Here is a 15,865-nt window from a genome sequence, read left to right as displayed (position 1 = left end):
AGGGGTTGCTGTAGAAAGTGCCATAATGGCCAGGTTTAAATATTTGGATGATGCACTCACATACATGATTGGATTGAGCTGAATTTGAGCATGGCCTAATGATTTGAAGATATGAAGATGCTCAAAAAGGTTTCAGGCCATTTGGATGAACCAAAGTGGCACTTGCTTCACAAAGCTTCAATCTGATCAGAAACTTGGAAAATTCCACAGGGCAAATGGTGTAATGGATAGATCCACAACTTGGTGGAGGGAGTTTATATGGATAATAGAATGTCCTGGTAAATTGGCAGCTTCAATGAAGCAATATAAATAAAAGTTGCTTCACAAACTAAAAATCTGACCAGAAACTAAGAATTGAAGATGAGCTCACATGGAGGCATGACATGAGCTCAAATTTGGTGGAGGGCTATGATATGAAGATTGTTGGAGATATTCCCTAGAGGCAATCATGTATGATGATATTTCCTATGTGTTTATGAATAAAGATAGTCCTTGGACATTATCAATGATGTGTATCAGCAAGTACATGACTTGTTTGTGGGACTATGCATTGTATGATGACTGTCCTAAAAGGTCTCTAGTCGAAAGGGCTGTGTGGACGCGCAGCCGACTAGACTAGCATATGACACGGTCGATGGCTTGGTCTCACTAGCCATGGAGCATTGGATGCTAACCGCATAATATGGACTTGGAAAGGTCTAGTCGGATTCGACGGCGTCGGATCCGAGTCGAGATAAGGTCCGAGTCGGACAGACCCAACTATGGGACGCAGCGATATGTCATCTGTGAGTCTCTAGTACAACATACGTTCTATGTCCTAAGACCTGAGCTGACGCATGTACTCGGGATGGTGACAGACTTGCTTTGGGCCGACCAAATGCTACTCTGTGACTGGGTAGTTACAAAGGTAGGTTTCGGGCTTGTCCAGACCCATGCTGCGAGACGTGGTCGAGCAAGATGGGATTTGCCCCTCCGATTAGGAGAGATATACTCTGGGCCCCTCGTGTGATCTGACCAGGATAAGCATGGCCATGCGATAGGGATTATGAGATAATCCGGTTTGTGGTCGGTATCACTGGAACGAGAAAGAGGTCGGGCTAGCACAAGGGTGACAGTCTCTCCTTGAGCCCGACAACATATATCGTGAGGCAAAGGGGACAGAAGTGTGACATGTTGTACAGGTTCGCCTAACCAGCTTCATAGTCTGCTTGGTGGCCGGCACGCCTTGCTAGAAGCCGCTACCAACCGTGCAGGTCGGAGGTGATCTGAACTGTGACCAGGCCGACTTGAACCTAAGGGGTCGTGCGCTTAAGGGAAGGAACCTACGAGGTCGGTTCGTAGGACACTGGTCGGATGTGATCCGAACTGGACTAGGAACATGACCGAGTAGACTTTGGGCTCTAGGGTCCGTGCGAGGCCCAAGTGTTGAGCCTACGACGGACGCCTATATAAAGTGGAGGTGCAACACACTCATGGAGTTGATCGCCTCGGTGCTGCGACTAGGGTTTGCATGTGTTGCGAATAGCCACCTCCATTTGCCCCCGACTGTGTGATCAGACCTAGCAGTCCATCGCACGGTGTTCCTCCTGCACGTGCGGATACCATTAGAGGCGGTGCACTTGCGCCGCTCCGGCAATCTTGTACGTGGGATCAGACGACCGGCTGTTTGAGGGATATCGGACGAGGAGGAGACGATCCACGCGGACGCGCTGCCCCAACTCTTCTGCCGCTGCACGGCACTGCGCGTCTAGTGGTAACAATTTGTGATCCATCTCCCGTAGCATGTTCTTGGTTGTTCTGCGTGTAGGAAACTTTAATTTGCAGTCGATGCACCCTATCGTAGCACCCAATAGTGGTATGAGAGCCTCTGCTATAGGATTTGGATTCAGATCGTATGCATATTAGATATTTGGAGGCAGCAGATGAGATCTGTTGTCCTTGATTAGATCGGCTATGTGCACGGTTGATGAGATCAATTGCACATGGGGATTGAAGAGGTTATGTTTTTTGATGATCGGAATCGATGAGGTCGTGACACAACCTACCCCTACCGGTCGGTATCCGCCATCGGGGTTAACGGTGAAACGTAAATCCGAATTGGATTCGCGATGATCGATAAGATCGGTCAGATCAGAGAATTCGGCGTGATCGGAGTTCAGATGTGATCTGTGATTTCTGAAAACATCGGGCGTTTCCCGCACCCGCGAGAGGCGCTGCCCCTTCGAACCTCGCCCGCTAACCGGCTAGCGGGACCGCCATGTGCGTAGCGCCGTGTATTTCGTACCCGACACACAAACTGGTAGAATGCAATTCTATGCATAACTTTATTTTGCAGGGTTTGATGTGAATAGTATGGCTCATGTGTATGTGATGCATGTGTGTAATTTATACATGGCATGCGTGTCATGTTTGTCAGCCGGCAGGAGCCAAAGTGCTATCATTATATTGTATAACAACCTGCGTGTCGACTTGTGACTCTATGTAAAATTCATTACTAGTTGTAGTAGTTGGATAACAGAGATCAGGTTAGTGGCTTGGCGTCCCGGCGTGACAAACAACATGGAGTTCCTAGATGGTCATCGGAGTCGGAGCCGACCTGGAAGAACATCCATGAAGGAGCCATACTATTTCACAATATATGTTTATATGTGATTGTTATGCTTCTTTGTTTCTATGCATGTTAGAATGGTAGAATGATCCCTCATGAATATCAAGCAAATGCCATCCCCGATGTTGCACCTTCGCACGTCAAGTACGTCTAGTTGTGGGCTCATCAGATTGGGGTGCTGCTGGGTGTCCTTTAACTGAAGGGTTCGTGTCGGACACGGACATGCACTGCATCAGGTTAACTTGACAAGGCTATCAAAACGGTTTTGGGCCTTGTGGCAAAGAAGGTTGGGAGCCGGGGTATGAGATACCTTCCCGACCGACAGGAGTCGTATAGAGATACGATTAGCAAGGAGTTGCTTACCTGATAGGTATGTTGGCTAGCAGTGATGCTAAAGCTCATTAGTCGCATGTGCTAGTCGGATCCTGAATCACTGAGAGTTTGCGGAGGGATGCTGACTTCAGTGGGAGTATTTCTGTTTAGGTTAGAATTACTCTACATAAACACATTGCTTAGTGATTGCATATTTTCTGTTGTAGATCAACGGCACCACCTGCTCAACCCAACTTTGCACTGAAATCAATTCTGGAAAAGGATAAACTGAATGGAACAAACTTTACCACCTGGTATAGAAATCTGAGAATTGTTCTCAAGCACGATAAAAAGGAACATGTTCTAGAGGATCCACTTCCAGAGGAGCCTGCCTATAATGCTAATGCCACAACTAAGAATGCCTACCAGAAACTCATTGACGAATCAACGGAGATCAGCTGTCTAATGCTGGCTTGTATGGAGCCCGATTTGCAACATCATTTCAAAAATGTTGAGGCGTAAAATATGATCGAAAGTCTCAAGAGCATGTTTCAGACACAGGCTAGGACCGAAAGGTTCAACGTCTGGCGATCCTTGATGGATTGCAAGCTGAAGGAAGGTGATCCACTGAGCCCACATGTGATCAAGATGATCGGATATGTGCAAGCTTTGGATCGTTTGGGCTTCCCGCTCTTGGATGAGCTGGCTACTAATGCTTTTCTGGGTTCTCTTCCGCCCAGCTATGGGACATTCATCTCGAACTATCATATGCATGGCATGGATAAGAAGCTCACTGAATTGCATGGGATGCTCAAGGTGGCAGAGCAGGATATTAAGAAAGGAACGCATCAAGTGTTGATGGTGCAGAAATCGGCTAAGTTCAAGAAGAGTTGGTCCAAGAAAAAGGCTAAGGCAAAGGGCACGGAGACGGTAACCTCTGCCACTGCGCCGAAGTCTGGACCGGACTCGAAGACCGTTTGCTATCACTGCAAGGAGACCGTTCACTGGAAGAGAAACTGTAGCAAGTGGCTTGCAGAGCATGGCAAGAAGGCCGGGAATGCTACTTCAGGCAAAGGTACACCTGTTGCATATGTTATAGACATTTACCTTGCTGACATACCTAGTAGCTCTTGGGTATTTGATACCGGATCGGTTGTTCATATTTGCAACTCGATGCAGGGGCTGGTAAGAACTAGGCGTGTGGCACAAGGGGAGATTGACATCAGGGTCGGCAACAAAGCAAGAGTTCCTGCGTTGGAGGTCAGCACGATGCAGCTCCAGCTTCCTTCCGGATTCATTACGGAATTGAATAATTGTTATTACATTCCTACACTTAGTCGGAACATTATTTCTGCCTCATGTTCGACGAGTCAAGGTTATGAATTCAATTTAAAGGACAATGGTTGTTTGATATTTTTGAATGGTATGTTCCACGGCTATGCACCCATTGTTGATGGGCTATTTATATTGAATCTAGAACAGGAACCGGTCTATAACATGAATGTCAAGAGGCATAAGCCTAATGAGATAAATCCGACATACTTATGGCATTGCCGGCTTGGACACATTAGTCTGAAATGCATGAAGAAGCTCCATGATGATGGGCTCCTAACTTCGTTCGACTTTGAGTCGTTCGAGACATGTGAATCATGCTTGCTCGGCAAGATGACTAAGTCTCCTTTCGCAAAGAGTTGTGAGAGGGCGTCCGAGCTCTTGGAGCTTATATACAGTGATGTGTGTGGTCCAATGAGCACAACTGCCAGAGGTGGCTATCAGTACTTCGTGACTTTTACCGACGACTTGAGTAGATATGGATATATCTATTTGGTGAGGCACAAGTCGGAAACTTTTGAAAAGTTCAAAGAGTTTCAGAACGAGGTTGAGAATCAGCTCGGCAAGACTATAAAGCTTCTGCGGTCTGATCGTGGAGGTGAGTACATGAGCCAGGAGTTTGATGATCATCTGAAAAGCTGAGGTATAGTACCTCAGCTCACACCTCTGGGTACGCCACAAAGAAACGACGTGTCAGAAAGGAGGAATAGGGCCTTATTGTACATGGTCCGGTCAATGATGAGCAAATCGGATTTACCCTTGTCATTTTGGGGATACGCTCTAGAAACCGCAGCTTTCACACTTAACAGGGTACCATCAAAATCCGTAGACAAGACACCACATGAGATGTGGACCGGGAAGAGTCCCAGTTTGTCTTTTCTAAAGATTTGGGGTTGTGATGCATTTGTCAAGCGACTTATGTCAGACAAGCTTACACCCAAGTCGGATAAATGCATATTCGTGGGATATCCGAGGGAAACCTTGGGATATAGCTTCTACAACCGGGAGGAGAACAAAGTGTTTGTTGCTCGGAACGGGGTTTTCCTTGAGAAAGAGTTTCTCAGTCGAGAGGCCAGTGGGAGGACGGTTCGACTCGAAGAAATTCGAGGACCACTCGGGGACGGCTCGGCTGGCGATGAGATCATACTAGAGTCAGTCAGGGAACCTATAGTGGAAGCGGCACCGGAACCATGGAGGTCGGAAACATTGCACAGAGTGCGTGATGTATTGTTGCTAGAAAGCGATGAGCCGGCCATGTATGCGGAAGCGATGGTGAACCCAGATTCCGAGGCATGGCTGGAGGCCATGAGATCCAAGTTAAAGTCCATGGATGAGAATCAAGTCTGGGACTTGGTTGATCCGCCACCTGGCGTAACTACCATTGGTTGCAAATGGGTCTTTAAGAAGAAAACCAATGTGGATGGAAATGGTCTGATCCACAAAGCTCGGCTTGTCGCTAAAGGTTATGGACAAGTTCAAGGAATTGACTACGACGAGACTTACTCGCCGGTAGCGATGCTGAAATCGGTGAGGATCATACTAGCTATAGCTGCATATTTCGATTACGAGATATGGCAGATGGATGTCAAAACGGCTTTCCTTCACGGGAATTTAACCGAGGACGTGTATATGATATAGCCTGAGGGTTTTTTCGATCCGACTAGCACTAGTAAGGTATGCAAGCTCAAGAGATCCATTTATGGGTTGAAGCAAGCATCTTGGAGTTGGAACATTCGTTTTGATGAGGTCGTCACTGGTCTCGGTTTCATCAAAAGCGAAGAGGACTCTTGTTTATACAAGAAGTTAAGTGGGAGCTCGATAGTGTTTTTGATCTTGTATGTGGATGACATATTACTGATCGGAAATGATGTTTCGATGCTAAACTCAGTCAAGGAGTCATTGAATGGCAAGTTTTCGATGAAACACCTTGGTGAGGCAGTGTATATTTTAGGCATTAAGATCTATAGAGATAGACCGAGGAGGCTGCTCGGCTTAAGCCAGAGCACGTGCATAGATAAAGTGTTGAAGCGGTTCAACATGAGTGAGATGAAGAAAGGGTTCTTGCCACTCTCACATGGCATAAGGCTAAGTGAGACTCAGAGTCCTTCGACATCTGATGAGCGAAGCAGGATGAGTAGGATTCCGTATGCCTCGGCAACTGGATCCATCATGTATGCCATGATATGTACAAGGCCTGATGTTGCTTTTGCAATAAGCCTAACAAGCAGATACCAGGCCAACCCAGGTGAGAGTCACTGGGCAGCGGTAAAGACTATTTTTAAGTACCTAAAAAGGACCAAACAGATGTTCCTAGTTTATGAAGGTGAGGAAGAGCTCGTCGTAAGGAGTTACGCCGATGCTAGTTTCCAAACCGACAGAGATGATTGTCGATCACAGTCCGGATTCGTGTACGTCCTGAACGAAGGAGCAGTGCACTAGATGAGTTCAAAGCAGGATACGGTGGCCGATTCTACCACAGAAGCCGAATACATTGCGGCTTGTGAAGCTGCAAAGGAAGGTGTTTGGATCCGGCATTTTCTGGATGATCTTGGTATTTTCCCAGCCTCGGTGAAACCATTGGACCTTTATTGTGATAATTCTGGTGCCATCGCACAAGCCAAAGAGCCGAGGAATCACCACAAGGTCAGACACATAGACTGGAAATATCACCTAGTACGAAAGATCGTAAAGAATGGTGATGTAGAGTTATGCAAGATTCACACGGATGCAAATGTTGCAAATCCGTTGACTAAGCCGCTTCCACAACCCAAGCATGAGGGGCACGTTAGAGCTATGGGCATTTGATGTCTATTTGATTGACTCTAGTGCAAGTGGGAGACTGTTGGAGATATGCCCTAGAGGCAACCATGTATGATGATATTTCCTATGTGTTTATGAATAAAGATAGTCCTTGGACATTATCAATGATGTGTATCAGCAAGTACGTGACTTGTTTGTGGGACTATGCACTGTATGATGACTGTCCTAAAAGGTCCCTAGTCGAAAAGCCTGTGTGGACGCGCAGCCGACTAGACTAGCATATGACACGGTCGATGGCTTGGTCTCACTAGCCATGGAGCATTGGATGCTAACCAGATAATATGGACTTGGAAAGGTCTGGTCGGATTCGACGGCGTCGGATCCAAGTCGAGATAAGGTCTGAGTCGAACAGACCCAACTATGAGACGCAGCGATATGCCATCTGTGAGTCTCTAGTACAACATACATTCTATGTCCTAAGACCTGAGCTGACGCATGTACTCGGGATGGTGACAGACTTGCTTTGGGCCAACCAAACACTACTCCGTGACTAGGTAGTTACAAAGGTAGGTTTCGGGCTTGTCCAGACCCATGCTGCGAGACGTGGTCGAGCAAGATGGGATTTGCCCCTCCGATCAGGAGAGATATACTCTGGGCCCCTTGTGTGACCTGACCAGGATAAGCATGGCCATGCGACAGGGATTATGAGATAATCCGGTTTGTGGTCGGTATCACTGGAACGAGAAAGAGGTCGGGCTAGCACAAGGATGACAGTCTCGCCTTGAGCCCGACAACATATATCATGAGGCAAAGGGAACAGAAGTGTGACACGTTGTACAGGTTCGCCTAACCAGCTTCATAGTCTACTTGGTAGTCGGCACGCCTTGCTAGAGGCCGCTACCAACCGTGCAGGTCGGAGGTGATCTGAACTGTGACCAAGCCGACTTGAACCTAAGGGGTCGCGCGCTTAAGGGAAGGAACCTACGAGGTCGGTTCATAGGACACTGGTCGGATGTGATCTGAACTGGACTAGGAACGCGACCGAGTAGACTTTGGGCTTTAGGGTCCGTGCGAGGCCCAAGTGTTGAGCCTACGATAGACGCCTATATAAAGTGGAGGTGTGGCACACTCATGGAGTTGATCGCCTCGGCGCTGCGACTAGGGTTTGCATGCGTTGCGAATAGCCACCTCCATTCGCCCCCAACTGTGTGATCGGACCTAGCAGTCCGTCGCACGGTGTTCCTCCTGCACGTGCGGATACCGTTAGAAGCGGTGCACTTGCGCCGCGACGGCGAACTTGTATGTGGGATCGGACGATCGGCTGTTCGAGGGAGATCGGACGAGGAGGAGACGATCCATGCGGACGCGCTGCCCCAACTCTTCTTCCGCTGCACGGCACTGCGCCTCTAGTGGTAACAATCCGTGATCCATCTCCCGTAGCATTTTTCTTGGTTTTTCTACACGTAGGAAACTTTAATTTTAATCGACGCACCCTATCGTAGAACCCAACAAAGATATGAAGGGCCATGCAAAATTTCAACTCATTTGGATATTCCTAGCTTGTACCTCCTTCACAAAGCTTTTTACTGGACAGTAACTTTGGAAAATCATCAATAAATAATTACTAGGCAAATGAGGTTGCATTTTGGCATGTAGCAAGGATATGGATAGTAAAATATTTCCAAGGAGTTTGATGTCAATTGGGCAAAGGAAAATAGCACTTGCTTCACAATGTGCCAGTTAGGGCAGAATAGGAAATGAATTATTTGAGGATTATTTTTTAACATGGCAACAAAAAGTTTTGCCATATTTGATGAAGATATGACCCAAAAAATTTATGAGAATTATTTGGGAATTTGAGGAGTGAGGGAAATACAGGTTGCTTCACAACCTATGGCAAATTGAGTTATTCCTTTAATAGAAAATGAATATTCCCAATAAAAAGAATATTGGGATTTGGTCCAAGGTGGAAATGGAAAGGTCTAGGGAAGGGTTTGGGTATGACAAGCCACTCTGGAAAGAAAGAAGAGGTCATCTGCTTCAGTTTCCAACCACATGGCCACAGAAAAAGAAAACTCGCGCAAAAACCTCAGGAAAACAAAAGTAAAAATGGGCAAAAAATCAGGCTGTTACAGTGGGCGCAAGGCGGAGCATGGACGTTGGCAGCGAGCGCATATGTCCATCATCAAAAGTGAGCTCCTCGAGCTGATCTAGGGCGGGGGATTGGAACTAGTCGTCAAGCTTGGCTCGGTCCATACCATGGAAACGGAACTTGCCCATGCTAAGGCCTCTGGTTGGGCCAGGGTGACAGCCGAGGATCTTGGAGAACGCATCCAAGCTTTTGCGATAGCCATGATAGAGCTCGTGGGTGTCGATGATGTCGAGAGGGGTGGAGTTCCATAGGAGGTGCCACCACAGGGAAAGGACGGTTGTATGTGCCCCATATTTGATTGGGAGGAGGGAGATGATGACTGTCAACATATCATCGGGTAGGCTATTGATGTAGTCTAGGCCTGCTGCAGTCACTTGCGGTTCTTTCTCGACCCGCCTCCACTTGTTGGCAGCCCTGTTCTCCACCTCTGGATTCTCCTTGTCGACGACACTTTCTGATAGAAGTGGGAGTACAGGGAATGTTTAGTTAAAACAAGGAATAGAAAAGTGTATTGGTAACTAGAAGTTACTAGGTAGGAATAGAGTAAGAAAATGGAATAACAATTGGTTGCCTAAATACTACACAATTCATTTGATATTGCTGGGTAAGTCAACATGCAGATACTTGAAAAGAACACTTACTTCGAACAAAGTCTGGACGGATGATATCGTTGGGGAAGTTAGAATATATCTCATGACCAGGCTCTTTTATATGCAGTGCATTTTTAGTGCTAGCTTTCAGTACATAAAACTTAGGAATTTCTTTCCAAAGGCCAGTGCCAAAATAGGAGTCACCATGTTCATCAAGTCTTACAGTAGCAATGATTGTAAATCCATGGTTTATGTTCAGTATGACATCCCTATAGTCTTGATTTATGTAAAGGGAAAGATTGTGTACTACAGATTTAGTTGCATAGCAAGGGACACGCTGCAAAAAATGGTAGGATTGTTAAAGAAAATATGGTAACATGCAAATGTGGGCCCAAATTGAAAGAACTGTACAACAGTTGAAATCGAAGAAAAAAAATCTATAATTAAACAGATAGGGTAAACATGATGTCATGGAAATATGAGAGTAATCGAAAGAACAATACATCATTAATTTTCCTAATATAGAAAGAAGAGGAAAAAAGTCCCCTTTGACGTATATGGTGCATGTGGCACCTTTTATCCAAATGTAGGAATATTTAGTATATGTTCAGGAAAGTAGGCCATGCCAACCGATTTAGGGTGACACTGAACATACCGCGCGCATCCTCAATTCATCTAGTACGGTGAGATGGAACTCCATGGATGTCTGGCGGAGGCTGCAAAGTCCTGATGTGTCTGCGCACTGTACACTCTATGAATGAAAGAAAACCCTCAAATCAGCTCGAATAAAAATGAATTCACGGTGATTTCGGCCTGGTGATTAAAGGAGGCAGATGAACTGGGATAAGAGATGAGATAATATATCATTAAATTAGTTACCTTTTTGTCCATGAGGAAAAACCCTTAGTACGGCGGATTCCCCAACCGGGAGGATCTGGGTTGACCGCGAGCAGTGTCAAGAAAGTCGATGGCGATAGGCGGCGGCAAGCAGAAGTGGCGAAGTGCGGTGGGGTTTGCCGGAAGCCTGGCGGCGGCGGCAGGCGTCAAGCTAAGTGGTTGCCGCTGCAATAGGTGGTGCCAGGCATAGACATGGAGGAGCTTGTGCAGGTATGAATAGGGACCGGAGGGGGTGGCGGGCGGGGTGAGGGTTTTATTTTTTATTTTTTGAATTGGGTGGTGAGGGTTTTCTGTCCCACAAAGAGTTCCGGAGGCAACGATTTGCTAGTGACAATCGTGTGTGATTGACGTAACAGGCAAAATGAAAGTCATTGCACACGATTCCAATTTTGGGAACTGTGTGTGATTGACGTACTACCTCCGTCCTGGTTTATTGGTCATGTTTGTAATGTGAACCAAATTTTGACCAAATGTTTATGCATGTCACCAAAAATTATATCATTGAACACTATGTTGAAATACATAGTCAACAATATATTTTTTGCCGACCTGCACTAACATTTTGTCAATTAAGTCTTTGGTCAAAATTAAACACAAATTACAAAGGGGACCAATAAACCAGGATGGAGGTAGATTCGATCAGCCGAACTAATTGCATTCATATCACACATTTAGACATAAGTAAACATAGATTAAACATACTCAGACATAGATAATAATCGTACAAAAGCATAGTTCAACCGTCATTAAGCATACTCAAGCGTACATAGTTTGATCCCAAATCTCATCTCATCTGCCGGCACGATCCCGAAGTTTCTCCAGGTACTCGGCATATGCGGCATGCGCCACCCTGCGAGAATACTTCTGCTTGAAGGAGCTAACGGCTCGTCCTCTTGCATGCTAGAACACTTTCATACACGTCCCGAAGCTTTTGGTACTGAAATGGGCATCGATAGCCGCCATCCCATGTCCTAATACGCCTGTTATGCATTCCCGCATAAAGCTCCCTCGGGATTTGCCTCTTGTACCTCCTTTGGCCATCTTCATCATCGTTGTCCACATCGTCAGACATCACCTATACAAATAGTAAAAAAATGTGGCGTCAAATTAATGTTTACAAACTAATCTCTAGCGAACATTTGGCAGTTGCCAAAATTTGGCGTCAAATCAATGTTTACATGCCGTGAAGTAGGATTAGGAATTTATGGCTATTTTTTTATACATATCCATAGATTATGGTTTGATTTTGAAGCATAGTCGTCTATGTCACGCCCAATATGCGACCCTATCCTAAGGAACTCATAGGTACCACCAAGGATAGAAGCGCATATTAGAGACACTGTTGCAAGGTGGATATCATTACATTGTAGCATTACATAATAGTTGGGGATACATACAAAAGGCATACAATGCCACATGAATACAACAACATCATACATAAGAGCAACATCCGACTACAGATGAAACACAAACAGCAACTCAAACGACATCACCCTGCTAGCCCAGGCTGCCAACCAGGAACCTAACCCCTGAACGAAGAAGAAGTAGAAGAAGAACTCCAAAACAAGCAAACATCACTCTCACGTCATGATCATCACAACCTGTACCTATAACTGTTGTTGTAGTAATCTGTGAGCCACGAGGACTTAGCAATCCCATTACCATTGGTATCAAGGCTAGCAAAGCTTAATGGGTATGGAAAGGATAAGTGGTGAGGTTGCAGCAAGCGACTAAGCATTGTATGGTGGCTACCTTACGAGTACAAGAATAAGATGAGAAGCTACACAAACGGTCGCAAACTAGAAATAATCACTAAGTGATCCTGGACTACTTACGTTCAAACATAACCCCACCGTGTTCTCTTCTCGAACTCACCTGAAAAGAGACCATCATGGTTACACACGCGGTTGGTGTATTTTAATTCAAATCTGGTGTCAGGTTTTCTACAACCGGATATTAACAAATTCCCATCTGCCACATAACCGCGGGCACGGCACTCAAAAGTTTAAGCACTGCCGGGGTGTCCCAACTTAGCCCATTATAAGCTTACGATCCGCGGAGACAATCCTCCATCACGGGACTTCCGATCAAACTCGGGATCCCGGTGCACAAGACATTTTGACAATGGTAAAACAAGTCCAGCAAGACCGCGTGTCGACACCCTGATAGTGGCCACGTGTATCTCATCTTAGGCCACGTCCGGATGAGCACTACGTACAACAACCGAAAACCCCGGAAGAAGGGGTGGCACCGCAAGTGGCTCTATTTGGGACCAACACCATCAGCGCTGGCCCCGACCTGTAGGTAGAATATCCTCGGGTTCGCGACGCCCTATGCCAATTAATTATTAGGTTCAAGTATTATTATGGCAAATATTAAAACCAATGTTGGGCCTTGCTGGAAGAGTTAATTCAAAGCGTCGAGAGGGTCCCATACCCCTCATCGTGTTAGGGACGCAAAATCAAGGAACATAAAGCCGGTATGACGGAAACTAGGGCGGCAATGGAACAAAACACCAGGCATAAGGCTGAGCCTTCCACCCTTTACCAAGTATATATGTGCACTAATTAAATAAGAGATATTGTGATATCCCAAGAATACCCATGAAATCCATGTCCCAGCATGGAACAACCTGCAACTACACCTGCAACTAGCAACGCTATAAGAAGGGCTGAGCAAAGCAGTAACATAGCCAAACCACGATTTGCTAGGAAGGGTGAAAGAGGTTAGGGGTTTTCATGGCAATTTGAGAGGCTTGATAAACAAGTGGTAGGTAGCGCGACAAAGCGATAGCATCGAGACAACTAGCATAGCAAACATAGATGTGAGATCCAAGGTGACAGTCATCATTCCTGAAATCCCACTAGGAAGAAGAACGTGTCCATGAAGAAGACGAACGGGTGTAGACGAACCAAGCGTAGTTGAACGAATCCTCACGATCGCAACGAAATAGGAACTATCGAGAAGAAGCACAACCAGAAAGAAGCAAACAACAAGGTAAACACACAACACATAAACATGACATGATGCTCAACCAAGTAAGATGCATGATAAGGCTATATGATGCTACTCATGGCAAGGGATGATGCAAACAAGAACACCACATCGAAGCAACTTTAAATGAGGCCGGAAATAACATATAACAAGTTCGGAAAGTCCTCATATGCAAATTTAAAAATTGGTCCAGATCTGAATAAACCTTACTTTCAAGTATTTAAACCACAAGTTAAGATGCACCATGATGATCTACACGAAATTCTAGTGAAGTTACATATGAAGTTCATTTAATTCGGAGCTACGGCCTAGAAGATATGAGCAAAACAAGTTAAACATGGCATTGATGCAAAATGCATACAAACATCAAGCAAACACACTCAAAACAAGGATTCAACATGACATGATGAAACTACATACAATTCTAAGCAAGTTTCATATAGAGCATGCTCAAAACAGAGCAACGGTGCAACGCATACACTCCAAACAAGATATAACAATCTCCCCAAAACAACAACTAGATACTTTGCAACCATCAAAACAACATGCTACAGGAATCATAGGAGCACAAACTTGACATTCACTTCATGTACAGATAACTTACTTCAAATATCCGTAAGGTTCGGGTTCATAGGCATCAAAATTAAACCAATATGATCAATGCAAAATGCAACTTTTTAACACAGGAGCATATACATGAGCAAAGTTAATATGATGGCCTATTGGAGGCATGAAACAAAGATGCTACAGCAACTATACATGGCAACCAACGACATGGCATCCAATTACACATAATAAAGAGCAAATAACATCACGGCATCATATGCATATGGCTCATGGATTAGTGGGAACCAACATGACAAGATTGAATGTTGAAACAGTTTCAGCAAGTGTAAAACAGCAACATTATGATAGCATGTTTGCAAGCATAGAACAGAGGCATATGATACCCAAAATTATCAAACATGGCATTTTAACAGATTAATCATAATATACTTCAAAACAGGTAATTGGAGCATCTCCAAAAGAGGCATAGAATAATTACTATCAAGCTCACAACATGGCATCATGAAGTTAACAGAAAACTGGAACATCATATAGGAATGTTCATGGCAATGAAAACATATTCTACAGGACATATATATGGAAACACATGGCATGGTATGATAAAGCATAACATGGACAACAAAACATGTCAACTAAGCATCTCCAGATTATGCATGGATTAATTGGTAGCATCAAGCAAACCTAGCAACATGATATGACAAATTCAAACTTGACAGATTACTAACAACAAGTAGCCCACTTCACAAGCTTGTTGCACTCACCATGGGGCATATCAAAATACATGGATTGCACCCTAGTAAAGATGGCTTTATTATTCACATAATACATGTAGACATGATGCTCAAAAGAAAATCACACAAAAAGATATACAAAAGACAAATAGGCAAGTTACAGCAGTTTTCAGCAGTTAACAACAACATGCACTTTTGCAACAGAGATTAACATATCAAGATGCACCCTAACATGAATGCATACATGATGCATACATGATGTTAACAATCAGCAGATTTCAGCAGTTTATATCAATTAGCAGTTTTCCAACGAATATTAAGACATCAAGATGAACAGTAACATGCATGAAAATGACACTAGCATGAAGAGCACTCAGAGACGAACATTTTGATATATCATATGCGCAAGACGGAGCTATATGCATGGAGATATGGCATGTCAAAGGGGTGCACATAACATAGGAATTTCGGGACTTGGAGAGAAAACGACCTCGAGGGGGAAAAGTCAACGGCGGCGGATCTCGCCAGAGTCTCAGCAGAGATGACCGGAGGAGGTTGTGGACGGCAGGGAAGGACGGATCCGGTCATCTCCCTACCGGACCCGGCCGGAGGGTCCTGCGGTGGCGACGTGGACGACGGGATCCGGGCAGCTGGGGCTCACCGGAGATCCATGGCGGCAGCGACGCGGATCCATGGTGAGCAGAGGTCGCGATGGCTCGGGCGACAGGGGCGAGGCGTTGGGCGCTCGACGGCGGCGGCGCGACGCTGAGGGGCGTCGCGAGGCACTCGGCGGCGAACGAGAGGTCGGGCTCGCGCGGCACGGGGTCGCCAGTGGAGAAACTCTGGTGGCGGGGCGGAGGAGCTGAGCGGCGGGCGGCTCGGGCGGAGCGGCGGGCGGCTCGGGCGGAGCGGCGGCGGCGAT

The sequence above is a fragment of the Triticum dicoccoides genome, chromosome 5B (assembly GCF_002162155.2).
Source record: "Triticum dicoccoides isolate Atlit2015 ecotype Zavitan chromosome 5B, WEW_v2.0, whole genome shotgun sequence".
In the NCBI taxonomy this organism is placed as follows: Eukaryota; Viridiplantae; Streptophyta; class Magnoliopsida; order Poales; family Poaceae; genus Triticum; species Triticum dicoccoides.
Note: the sequence above shows the minus strand (reverse complement) of the source record.